Source organism: Zophobas morio, unplaced genomic scaffold (genome assembly GCF_036711695.1).
Source record: "Zophobas morio isolate AGI-343-1 ecotype UQ-CSIRO unplaced genomic scaffold, CSIRO_AGI_Zmor_V1 ptg000012l, whole genome shotgun sequence".
In the NCBI taxonomy this organism is placed as follows: domain Eukaryota; kingdom Metazoa; phylum Arthropoda; class Insecta; order Coleoptera; family Tenebrionidae; genus Zophobas; species Zophobas morio.
The window spans coordinates 16,267,056-16,281,346 of record NW_026972117.1 but is presented as its reverse complement, the minus strand read 5'-3'; the positions used below and the strand labels follow the sequence as shown (position 1 = coordinate 16,281,346).

The following is a 14,291-nucleotide window of genomic DNA, read 5'->3' as shown; positions in this document are numbered from 1 at the left end:
TGTATATAAACAGGACGAAATTTATATCCCATTAGTCCCAGCTTGGCTCGCAACACACACCTGAAAATTACTAGGATTGAAAGCGCAAGTTCGCTTGATATAGGTTTCTAAACTTTAACAGTAACGATCAATCTTAACTGAAAATAAATTGCACACGACTGAGGCATTTGGTTAAATTTCTCTACGTGGAATTCCTACCGTATTTATTAGATGTTTCTGGAGCACCTGTGTAACAAGGGTGACTCGATTGTCTTAACCTAAGCTATGAAAATATTAAAATTTACTTCACACGTGTTCTACTAAAGCACGGTCAATATACAATATATTGTGTAAGATAATAGCTTATTTATATTCATCAGACTTTGATTAGCTATGGGCTTCTGTATCTATAATGATAGATTTTTTATTAGATAAATGCGATTATGATAATTTTATTAGTTTTAATATTTTCATCAACATTAATAGCTTCTAACTGGTTGTCTTTGGAGATGCAGGCCAAGTTTTTTTTTCATTCTAATAAAGCAGTCAAAGTTTGGCAATTAGCTTTCAAACAAGTTTTTATATATTTTTTAAATCATTTTCAATTCAATTTTGACACTGTACTGTGACACTAACTTTAATGACACTTGAACGATTAGTTATGTAAACATGGTTAACAACTAAAGTGTGAGGTTAGAATCTACTAATGAAATGCCATGTTTAAAAAAATTAAAAATGATTGTTCGCAATTTTTAGTAGCACTAAGAAAAGGCAACAGTTCACAGACAACAAAGGAAATTTTATTCTGTGCAGACTGTAAATGTTGATTCGCGTCGACTGAAACATTTGTGGTTTCTCAGAGTAATGATGTGAAAGAGTTATTACAATCATAATTACATGCGTTTTAGAGCCGTTTCAGACAATATCAATCAAGGTTCTCTAGCGGTAATAAATACTAAATAAAGAAAACTAAAATGAAACATGAATTTTTTGATGCCTCAACATCGTATTGTTATTTTCCTATGAAGAAGTATTATGTATTTTTTGCTAAAATTTACAAAATTTGAAATTTGGAAGGCCGATTCATAAATCAAAAGTACAGGATTATGTTATTTTATAAGATTTAAATAGCATTCACCGTGCGAATTGTTGGTATTTTTTCATACTTTTGGGATCATGAAACGTCGACAAAACATGAAAAAACTTTGAACCTGAACAAGTTTCACTTAAATCTGTTACTTAAAAAAAAACTGGGAAGTCTCAGAACAATAATAGTATTAAATTTTGGCCGTCAACAAGAAGGATAAGAATTTAGACACAACAAAGGAATGTTTTAATTATCTAAATTTAAACACTAAATGCGGATTTCATGCTGTAATGAAGCTGTTGTTTCAGACTAATGATGTGAAAAGAGTATTATCGTCGTAGTTCACAGTTTATTAAACTGTTTTTACAAACTGTTTTTAATGATTATAATAAATATCGAAAGTAGAAAAACTAAACCAATCCAGATTTTTTCTTCGTTGGTTTCCCAAAATTGTAAGTAACTTTCATTTATTTATTAATGTTTTTCTTTTTTGTGGGTACACTTTTGTAATTTTGTGTTTTGTTATTTTCGTAATTTTGGTCTTTGCGAATTGTTTTGTCTTCAGAATTTTCCAAAAATTGAACACTCAAGAGTCTCCCGAATTAAAAAAAAACACTGCGACACTCAAGACTTTTTCAAATTCGTAAAAAATAAAACACTAAAAGCTCAAAAGATTTTTCCAAGTTCATCGAGCAACAAAATACCAGATTTCTTTAAATTTATCCCAAAATATGTGTATACACCATAGGACCTAAAATTAACTGGGAACATTTTAAACGTAGGGTTTTGGAAACTTTGACAATTTTTAACTGCTTACCCAGAATTTCTGCGGGATATACATCCAACAATTTTTTTTGTATAACTAAGATTTAATAATGTATTATAGTTATTTTTTTCGGAAAAGTGCATTTTAATGTTTCAGAAATATGTATTGTGTTCTACTTTGTATTAATTTTTACCTATCATTAGTGACGATTTTTTTAGTTATTTTCCATACATTGTGTGATATAAGCAATGGGAAAAGTTTCGGCAGTAACACGACATGTCTAAAAAGCCCTCAGCGATGGAGAAACTGAAAAATAGAAAAAACCAGAAATTGAAAAATGGAAAACTTGAGAAATCTAGAAATCTGAAAATTGGAAAGTCGAAAAGTTTTTGAAATCGAAAAACCAAGATGGCAAGAAATCGAAACAACAAAAAAAAAACGTAAAACCGCAAAATTGGAAAATCGAAAAATTAAAAAACTGAGACATCCAGGAATCGAAAAATAAGCGGATCGAGAAATCCAGAAGTCGCAAAGTTGAGAAGCCGAAAAATCGAAAAACTGAAACCGAAATAGACAAAAATCAAAAAATCGAAAAGTTAAAAATTTTAAAATTTTAAAAATCAAGAAATTGAAAAATCGAAAAATTCTACAAAGGAAAAATTGGAAAATCGAAAATTTGAAAAATCGGAAAGTCAAAAAATTGAAATATAGCAGAACTGAAAACTCGAGAAATCGCAAAATCCAGAATTTTAAAAATTGTGAAGTTGAAATATACATATTTTAAAAATCGAAAAACCAAAATGGCAAAAAATGGACACAAAAGATTAATAAAACTGCAACATTGAAAAATCGAGAAATACAAACAAAAAAAAAACAAATTCAGATACCTAAAATTTAGAAAAATTGAAAAATCGAAAAATCAGAAATTCAGACACCAAAATTAAAAAAAATGAAAAATCTGATAATTGAACAATAACAAAAAATTGGAAGTAAAAATTAAAAAATAGAAATACCGAGAATTCAAAAAATGAATGGATCAAGAACTAGAGAAGTCGAAAAATTGAGAAACCGAAAAAGGCCTAAATCGAAAAATCGAAAAATTAAAAAAATCGAAAACAGAGACATCGAGAATCAAAAAATCAAAGGATCGAGAAATAGAGGAGTCGAAAAGTCGAGAAGTAGAAAAATTAAGAAACCGAAATATGTACTTAAAAATTGAAAAATTGATAAATCTAGACATCAAATAAGTATTTGGAAAATTCAAAATTAAAAATTCGGAAAATTGAAAAATTGAAATATAGAAGAATTGAAAGCTCAGAATTTTAAAAGTTGAAAAATTAAGAAATCGAAGTATAAAACAATCGAAAAATTGAAAAATTAAAAAATGTAACTGAAGAATCGAAAATTAAAAAAATCCCAAAACTGGAAGAAATATCTAAAAATTGAAGTATGTATGTATATTAAAAAAGAAACATTGGAAAATCGAAAATTTAAAAATTCGAAAAATTGAAAAATTGAAATATAGAAGAACTGAAAAGAAGAAAAATCAAAAAATCTACTTTTAAAAATTGAAAAACTGAGAAATCTGAATATTGAACAGTCGAAAAACCGAAAAATCTAAACTTAAAACACGAAAAACTGAAAATCCTGAAAGTAAAAAGTCCAGAAATCGAGAAATCGAAAAATCAAAGGATCGAGAAATAGAGGAGTCGAAAAGTCGAGAAGTAGAAAAATTAAGAAATCGAAATAGCCCAAAATCGAAAAGTTAAAAATTGAAAAATTGAAAATGAAAAAATTCGGAAAATTGAAAAATTGAAATATAGAAGAATTGAAAGCTGGAGAAAACGAAAAATCAATAATTTTGTAAGTTGAAAAATTAAGAAATCGAAGTATAAAACAATCGAAAAAATGAAAAATCCAAAGTTTAAAAAACGAAAAATTGAAAATTCAAAATGTACCAAATCGAGCAATCAAAAAATCCAGAAGTCAAAAAATTGAAAAGTCGAAGAATCGAAATACTCAAAAATTACTATAACGAATCTCAAAATTGAAATATTGAAAAATTAAAAAATGTAAGAAAAACTAAAGAATCGAAAAATTGTGAAAATCCCAAAACTGGAGGAAATATCCAAAAATCGAAATATGTACATTAAAAAAGAAACAGTGTAAAATCGAAAATTTAAAAATTCTGAAAATAAAAAATAAAAAATTGAAAAATCGAAAATTTAAAAATTCGGAAAATTGAAAAATTGAAATATAGAAGAACTGAAAAGTCGAGAAATCAAAAAATCTATTTTTAAAAATTGAAAAACTGAGAAATCTAAATATTAAACAGTCGAAAAACCGAAAAATCTAAAATTAAAACACGAAAACCTGAAAATCCTGAAAGTAAAAAGTCCAGAAATCGAGAAATCAAAAAATCAAATAATCGAGAAATAGAGGAGTCGAAAAGTCAAGAAGTAGAAAAATTAAGAAATCGAAATAGGCCAAAATCGAAAAGCTAAAAATTTAAAAATTGAAAATTAAAAAATTCGGAAAATTGAAAAATTTAAATATAGAAGAATTGAAAGCTGGAGAAAACGAAATATCCAGAATTTTGAAAGTTGAAAAATTAAGAAATCGAAGTATAAAACAATCGAAAAAATGAAAAATCTAAAGTTTAAAAAACGAAAAATTGAAAATTCGAAATGTACCAAATCGAGCAATCAAAAAATCCAGAAGTCAAAAAATTGAAAAGTCGAAGAATCGAAATGCTCAAAATTACTATACCGAATTTCAAAATTGAAATATTGAAAAATTAAAAAATGTAAGAAAAACTAAAGAATCGAAAAATTGTGAAAATCCCAAAACTGGAGGAAATATCCAAAAATCGAAATATGTATAAAGAAAAAATATTAAAAAAGAAACATTGTAAAATCGAAAATTTAAAAATTCGGAAAATTGAAAAATTGAAATATAGAAGAACTGATAAGTCGAGAAATCAAAAGGTTTACTTTTAAAAATTGGAAAACTGAAAAATCTAAATATTAAACAGTCAAAAAACTGAAAAATCTAAAATTTAAAAAACGAAAAACTGAAAATCCAGAAAGTAAAAAGTCCAGAAATCGAAAAATCGAAGTCGAAGATTCGAAATACTGGAAAATGCTAAATCGAAAAGATCGAAGAACTGAAAAATCAAAAAATTGAAGAACTGAAATTTAGAAACGTCAAAATTGAAAAATCAAAATATTTAAAAATCATACAACTGAAGAGGAGAAAAATTGAGAAATCGTAAAACTGAAACATCGTAAAATTCAGAAATCGAAAATTTTAAGAATGAGGAAATTGAAAAAGCCCAAAATTGAAATATTGAAAAATTGAGAAACCCCAATATCGAAGATAAAAATCCAACGCGTATTCATAAACCACAAGTTCAGGATTACGCTACTCTGTTACATTTAAATAACATTTATTCGACAAACTTACAAAGATGACGTCATCAATTCATGGGAGGCATGAACGGATAAATTTTAACTAACGATTTAACCTACTTCCAATTGTAAAATGTTGATTTTTTTGCAAAAATATTCATGTTTAAGATAAAAACTCAACACGGGTTCATAAACCATAAACGGAGGATATAAAATTTAAATAACATTAACTACTGTAAAATTTGGAAATTACGTTATTTCATTGGTGGGGATGAGAAGACAAATTTTGATGAACACTTTACCATTTGATAATACATTTTTGAAATGTAAATTTTTGTCATTCGATTCCTTATAAAGTCCGACCAGATGGTCGAAACCAGTTCGTTCCTTGCTTAGAGTCGATATTGGCCTGAGTGCCCGCTGGTCTGTAAATCAAACAAGTTCTCAGGCGACGAAATATTAACTAAAAGTTTTATTACTAGTTATTGTGATAATGAATGTGGAATCATTATAACTCCCCCAATATGTTAGAAGGAATTTTTTTACTATACATTTCTCCCAGACTCACCAGTTGATTGTTAAGAGCGTAGCAGAGAGTTAATTCGCCGTTATTATATTTAAATTATATTTCAACCATACACACGCAAAAAATCATTAATCAGCTGTTCTTACACTAATTATGTCGTTAAGGACTGTGGCATCAAATGCGATTCATTTTTATTTAAACATTTTCATGAAGCTACGGTATGGTAATGTACATCAAGTTTGTTTTAGAAAATGTGCCGCTTCCTTATTTCACCAAACAATGCAATAGAACTTAAATCATCAAATATCATAAATCAGAATATTACGTGGGTATTACGACGCGACGTGAAAGAAAAGAAAATATCGATGTGGCGCCTGTTTTCCTGTAAGCACATTCTCACATTTAAGAAAGTTAGGTTATGATTGACATTTGTGACAGGCGACGAGCAGTCATCAATCATTGCAACGAAGCGGCAAATTTCGCGAAAGTTCAAAGCTAACTTGATGTACGATCTTCTTTTATCACCTCGTACAAAGATTGGTGTTTTCAAGGTGTTCCCCATTACTCTGAATTACCAATTGGCTACAAATTATTGCGGAATAATAAAGCTTCTAGTTAGAAAAACTGTTTATTTTAATTCAGTAAAAATAGACAGCCATGAAATTTAATGAATTGCAGTTTGATCAATGCCAGCAGCCACCAAGAGTTTACTGGTAAATAGGGAAAGTTCCTACGGAGTAGTGGAAGCACATAATTCGCACTAGGATTTTTTTGTTTTACCCAAATTCATCTCAGTATATATATTTCCATGAGTTTTTTCTAAAATCGTCAAAAATAGGACCTCCATTTGTAGTGGTTTTTGTAAAGCGACACGAATTCATTTTAATATCGTTAATAATTACAACATCAACCGCTCATGTTTCAAGCCAGAGTACAAATCAAAGTAATTTATTAAGAAATACTAATCCATGTTTTATTCAAAAGGCGAAACATAATAATTCACAACATTTTTATCCAAACCGTGTATATAACTTGTTTGCGAAACATCTTCAACACTTTTTAGTACTTTTTGAATGAATCACTAGTTTGCTTGAATTGGAAAACACATACCTTATAAACCGCGCTAATTAAATTTTTTGAAAAAATTACGGAAACACGTGCCTTATTGCAAATTCTCCCGTTTTCCGAGCGATCGTATCAGTCACGACCGGAATGATTTGCCATAAGTTCACAATAAATAAATTCTTATTTATTTAAATAGGTTAGAACGTGACGCCGCACTACTTAAAACGTTTAAAACGAACCATACTTTCCAGTAGCTCGACGCATTCTAATCGCCTTTTTATTATGCAGAGGTGAAAATTTGCATTAAAAGTGCAAGTTTCTATTCTGTTTTTTGGGACATGGCGAACTTTACGGATTATCAAGACAAAGAGATTATGTATGGACATGCTTAATTAAAATCATAATTCCCATGTCTCAAGGTTAGATTAGAAAAACGACGCCTGTAATTAAAATTGTTGCGGAATTGATGAAAATGGACTAAAACAGTGGCGGAGAATGTTGGCGGTTTTCGCGATTTCGCTGAAGTAATTAGAGGAAGTTAGGAGATGATGGAAAGTGGGTTTTTATCGAGGAGCGTATTTATCGCGTTTAAGACATACAAATAAGGATAAAGGAAGTAATTTCGGTGGGAAATGGTTTTGAGTTTTTCGGAAAAATGGACGAGAGTCAGTGTTTCTTTCCGGGTTTGTTTTTATTAATAATTCATGAGATACGGAGCTGTCGAAAGATAGACACGATTATGAATAGTCGGTGTGAAGTGTAATAATTCCTCATTTCTCCGTAAAATGAACTGTACAAGGAAGAACAAACTTAATTTTATTGGATAACTTGGCGATGTGTTCAAAAGATTTGAAGAAGTCTCTCATGTAAAATTAAGTATAACATAAATTTTAAAACAACTAAAACAAATATAGAACATCCATTCGTGTTTATATGGCAATATTCTACTGAAATAACTTTCAAGAAAGAGTTTTTATAAAAAGAAAAAAAATAGACACCCTGTCTGGACGATCTGGTTTAAACAAACCATCATTAATAATAGTGTTAATTTTTAGATCGCAGGTCGCGATTATTATTTATTATGGAGACATAAAGATCATAGATTGAGAAAATAAAACATGTTTATGTATACTGAACATATTAATTAATTTCATAAATTACCATTTGTGACGTGTATTCATTTTTAATTAGCTAATAAAAATTTAATCGATCTCATCAATCTCGACCAAACAACATTATTTGCGTTTTATTGCAAAAAAGAGGATATTATCTAAGCTATGCATACCTTTTACTTCTGCAGATATATCGCTAAGCTTGAAGCGTCACCTAATAGATATAAATAAAAAGAAAATGTTCAGAAACGTGTTCCAAATACGCAATAAATACTTAAATAGGTGAACATTTTACAGTTTAATAATGTTTGTTGTGATTGGAAAAAAAGAAAGAAAAAGTTGTTTAAATTATTCATTATTTTCTTGCTGCGATTGTCGCTGGCGAAATTACGAACCCATATGGACATAATTTAAACGATTACGAAAGGTGAATAGTATAAATGATATTAGAGGCGAGTATAACATCTAACTGTAATGTTTTGACACATATAGGGTTTTTTTTTGACCGGTGGGTAATTAACTATTTCGTGTTAACATGCAAAATAACATTTTCTAATTAAAATGCAAACCATTCTTGAGTGTTATTAATTCAGAATTAACACAGTCTTTAAATGCCAACCAAGATCTTGACTTTTTTTTGAAAATCTTTTTTGTTTACATCATTTTATAGGTTTAATTGTCCCCGTAGTTTTTTTGTAAATCATTGTTTGCACTAATAAATTATACATATTATGGTTATATGTATTTAGACAAATTTAAATTCATATGTTCGAAATTTTAGAAATCGTTTAAATTTTAATCTCATCATTGTGTAAGATAAGAACCGAGTTTTTTCTATTGGGGAACGTAATTTTCAAAAATTAATATATTTATTTAGGGGCTGTGACTAAAAAAAAATCCCCTCGCTTTAGAAGGACATTAATTACCGCACTGATTTTGCTTTAAAGGCGAAGAAAGTTCGTTGCAAATAATTCTCTCAGATACTTTATAACTTTTACTTTAATCTCTCATCTTTGGTCGACGTTTCATGACTCCTAGAGTACGAAAAAATAGGTCTCCCGTTTCCCCCTGTCTATTGTGTGTGTCACCCCCACTAACAATTTGATGACATCCACGCAAAATGTTTTTAGGAAAAGTTATTCAATGTTTGTAAAATAACATATTTTTATACTTGTGGTGTATGAATCCACCTTGATTTTATTTATTTTTTGAAAAATGATATACAATTTTTTAAATCTTCGTTTGTTCCACTGTCCTTCTTTGATCAATTTTTTAACATTTTTGAGTAAGCTGCGTAGTAAAAAAAAATATTGGCGAGCATTAAATCATTGTTTAAATTTTGCGAAAATTTTGAAGGGGTTTTCTTTAAATAAAATTTGGTTGTGCGAACTTAATATTACTGACTAGATTAGAAAATTAAAAACTGTAATTAATTTTTGTTTTACTCAGTTAAATTGTTTTGGAAAATCTTGTATAATGTTAATAACTAATGATTGTAAATTGTAAATTAGCGATAATAATTAATGAATCATTTTTGAAAGAGTTTAAAACAAAATTAAAATGTGTCTTATTGTAAAAGTGGATTCTAAGAGTTTTGATTATTTTTCTAGACGTTTCATATTTTCTAGAATATGAAAAAATAGGACCCCCTATTCCCTATGTCTATTTTTATCGTCTTTTGTCTTGGCAATTTTATTAGATACAAAATTTAAAAAGAAAAAATAAAATACGATTTTAGAAGAATTTTGACAATATCTTGTATATGGTAAGACTCCAACGAAATTTGATTGAATATCCCCTCTAAATTTTATTAACAAAATCTTCCATAAAACGTGCAAAATAATGTGCTGTGATTTATTGATCCGTATTTTTTGACTTCATGCAAATAGTTTTTAGAAAAATAATCGAAATAGTGTAATCAAATTTCACGATTTATACCGGGTGATGGGTAACTAGAGCAGAAATTTAAAAGATCACCCGATTTTAGAAACTAGAAAACCGGTTCCTCATCCCTTGTAAAAACTTTATGACGTCATTTCAAAATTTTGTTAAGCAAATGTTTATTGAAATTTATGGTGTGATATGCTTCTAACATTTGTAATTTAATAATGCATGTACATTTTTAATGTAAAATATAAGGGCCACCATAAAAAAATATTCTAAAATTATTTAGACAGAACTTCCCTCGCCCCTGAAGTACAGATAAAAAAATATAAAACTTAGTTTTGGGAATTTTATTCTTTTTCTGGTAAATCCTAAGTTAAAAAAAGATAGTGTGGCCTGTTAAAGTACAGGAATGATGCATAGTATGCGTATATTTCAAGTGACCCGTTCTTGATTTGATAAATAAAATAAATTGGCTCATTCATTAATTTTTCGAGTGACTCTGTATAAATAATTCTAAAAATATGAATGGATTGAAACCGCAAGTATAGATTGATATTATTTTGCATATTTTAGGTAGAATTTAATTGGCAAAATTTTGCGATGACGTCATCGATTTTTTGGAGAGGATAAACTGACACATGCGATAACTTTAAAACGTCTGCAAGATTTCAAAACATTCGGTTTTGCAATTTCAAAGTTAAATTGCAACATGTCATGATACGATTTTGATTTTTTTTTCAAAAAATTTAGATGTCTAGGAGAAAAACTCAACAGGGATTTATAAACCACAAGTGTAGGAGTCTGGTATTTTATAAAATTTAAATAACATTTATTGTTGTCAATTTGAAGATGACGTCATCGTATTGTTTGTTGAGGATGATTAGTCAAATTTTGCTACACGATGTTCCTAATACATGTACAAAATTTGACAACAATCGATACAGTAGTTTCGGAGATCTGTCTAATTAAAATCTGGGCAGGCGGCAGACAGACAAAAACCAAAGACCAATTTTTACAATACTTCCTTAGCTTACCCTCGGGAAATAAAATAACTTTTGCAATTTATTAAGTAAGTGGTTTGATTGTGACAAGAAAAGTTAAATTGAAATAATCTTGTATCAAAACATGTCGCACTATAAATTTAAATTGGAACTTTATTCCTGTCTGTCATTTGTCGTCTTTCAATTTTATTAATATCCAAAACTAGGGGAGTGATTGTTGTAAAATTTTAGGCGAATTTTGAGAATATCTGGTAGACATGTGGTAAAATTCTAACAAAAATTTGTGTGATCAACCCCACCAAATATTTGATGACGTCATCGCAAAATTTTGCTAACTAAAGGTAAATAATATGATTTGTTACTCCACTATTTTTTAACAGTGCACATGTATAGGTTTTAGGAAAAATATAAAAAAACCGACTGCTTTGATATTTTTTAGATGTTTTAAGCTTATCATCACTAATCAGGAAAATCTAGACTTCCAAAATTTTATTGAGTAATGTAGATTGAAATTTATAGTGTGGTATGTGTAATTTAAACTGGTACATATTTTGAGATAACTGTAGATAATTTTTTAACATATTCAGTATGCATAAGGTTAATTAGAGATGTATTAGTAAACCATATGTCGTATTATAAATCTAAATTGAAAAAATTGAAGCTGAAATAAAGAAAAATTATGAAACCGAAACAAACATTGAAAAAATAAAAAGGGTAAATGATAAAATGAGAAATTGTGGTAGAAAATCAGGAAAAAGAAAATCAAAAATCACGAACTTGAAAAATTGGGGAAACGAAAAATTGAAAAATTAAAAAATTAAAGCTGAAATAACGAAAAATTTTGAAACTGTAATATTGAAAAATAGAAAAATGGAAAACTGAAAAAAATTAAAAACGAAAAATTGTGACATCAAAAAATTGGTCAAAAGAGCTGGATCGGCTACAGGGACGGGTTCGGGCATCTGTCGACGGCGTTTTGGCTAGGGCTTGAGCACTTGCACCACCTGACGAATAAGCGTTGTTTTATGGTGGCAATTTATATTTTACATGGGAGAATTCGCCGCAGTGTTCTCAATGATCCAAAAACTTACCGATTTGTGAAAAAATTAAAAAATTTGGACAAAATTTTGAATAGTTTTGGAAAAATTACGTGATAAAGAACCAAAAAACGCAATTTTAAAATTATGAAAATTCAAGAAATAATTCGATTTACTATGATATAATAATATATAAAAATCACATTTTGACACGAATAGAGGCGGAATAATATGATACATAATATGATACATAATATGATGCTCACATCTGCTATACTTATTTATTTCAAGAAACTTTGGCTAACAACTGATCTGTTTTCTCACAAACGGTTTAATTTGTCTAAGATTCTGATAAAATAATAATGTTATTAATTAACACTATTAAGACTAGTCAGTCACTAAAATGAAGCTGGGGTGGGTGGGCGGGTGTTGCTATTGTTTGCCTATAAGACTCGGTAAGAAAAAGTTAAACGTGGTACCGCCCACCCACCCGTTTTTTTTTTCTTCTGAAATTAGAAATAAATTTTTTAGACGAGAAATATTTTTTTTTTACTGTTTTATATAAAACGATTACGATTAGCGCTTTTTTACGTTCTTCACATCCTAGATTCTACTAGTTTCAATTCCCATTCGACAGAAGAATATTATTACATTTTTGGATTCTCGGAGATACGCACCGTAATCAAGTACAAGTATATATTTCATGGCCAGCCACAAGAACAAATTTAATTGTGGCCACTACATCAGTCGATTGTAAAATCCAACACAAAAGCAATTCAAATCTAATCTCTAGACTTTTCAAATTCCAACACACAAGTAAAAAATAACTCAGTCATGCCGTTCAGATTTACGCATAGCGACTGGTTAGCTTTTTACGAACTCTAACTTGAAAGAACTCAAATATCTACGCCAGAAAAAAGTCAGAATAGATACCATGTTTAGCCAAGAATCAATTATATATAATGATCGGTTCAGGAAAAGAGAAATAACTGTACGCAAAAAGAAAAATGTTAATTGCAATTTCCCCTTTTTCAAATTTCCACAAGCACGTTTTTTGAGCCAAGATAAACAAAAAAAGTGGGGCGTTTCCTTTCAGCATAAATGATCAGCCACAATATCGACCGTGAATTTTATAATTATACCCGATTGAATAATAATTAAGTGAGTAGTCAAGTCTGTTGGGAGTAACGGTATGTCTCGTGATGGTTCTCGAAGAACTATCAACCTCAAACCTGCGAACCTGCCGCAGCAACTTTAGACTTTTATCAGCTTGGGTCATAAATCAGACAATAGTTGCTCGTCCACGAATTCGAAACAAACTAAAACAAAGTTTTCAAATTATCGAACTTCTCAACCCCGCCCGACATTATACAGGGTGTGCCAAAATGCTAATAACAATACTGGCAACAACGATGCGGAACAGCTCTGTGAGATATGACCTTTTCGGGTCATTAAGCATGGCCATTGTCGGAGGATCTCGACCCATATAGCAAATTGACCCCGTATCCCATATATCTTCCCAAAAACGCGAATTTTTCCAATTCCTGTGAACTCGTTGGTCGATCGTCATCTGGACTTCGAATGTGGGTCCACGAATCGTGTCACCGATGCAGCAAACAGAAGAACAACGCAGTCTCTCGGCGGAGGCGTCTATATTCTTGAATGGATCGTTTCTCTCTTACTATTGCGGCCGACTTCTTGCAGAGTGGACTTGTGTTCTTGCACCTGTGTTAGTTTGTGATGTGCAGTGGCAGGCTGTGTGGGAGTGTGAAGTGATTGGAGTGGTTTTGCATCTGTACAGGGTGATTACTTAATTTTCGAAAAACGGATCTATTTGTTTTGTCTGATTGGGTTGATATACTGGTGGTCGAAAATTTTGCAAAAAAGCTTGTGATGATGACGTTGTGGTACATATTTTTAATTGGTTTTTTAAAAATGGCGAACGAGTTAATTAGGTTAATGAATTTTTTGCGAGCGCTAATCTGATTAATCGTGTTATTTATTGTGGTGGACTTCCTATCGGGTTACCGGTACTCACACTGTAAATATTTTTTAGCACAGGTTTTCGGTTGTAGGTTAACTTTCAGTAAAGTTTACAACGTTGAAACTATTTAGAGACAATATTGACTGCAATAAAAGTTGAAAATGAAGCCACGATCGTAAAGTTAACGAGCATTAACGAGAATAGGTACGTTATTTGAGCACGTTTGATACATTTTTTATTTTATGCGAAGGTTGTGGTATTTCATTGTATGTAACAGGCATCAGTCAGGAATAAAATTATAATATTGTAGTTATGAAATTATAAAATTACGACATGTTAGATAAAAATTTGTTGGATAATTGCGCATATAAAATGGTTAATTATTTTTAGATTTTGAGATGTAAACTGTGAGAGTATTCAACAATGGTCCATTTTTT

The 14,291-nt window shown here is 29.8% G+C and overlaps 1 protein-coding gene across 7 annotated transcripts in view; it reads left to right on the top strand.

Moving 5' to 3' along the window:
* Positions 1–14,291, top strand: part of Fhos (Formin homology 2 domain containing) — a 279,471-nt gene that overhangs the window by 204,246 nt on the left and 60,934 nt on the right. The window contains exon 1 of one of the 7 annotated variants that reach the window (XM_064054592.1): positions 13,565–13,672. The exons of the other annotated variants lie outside the window; for them this stretch is intronic. The gene's annotated coding sequence lies outside the window, so the exon portion shown is untranslated. Of the gene's footprint in view, positions 1–13,564; positions 13,673–14,291 lie in introns of those variants that run through there. 7 annotated transcript variants of the gene reach the window in all.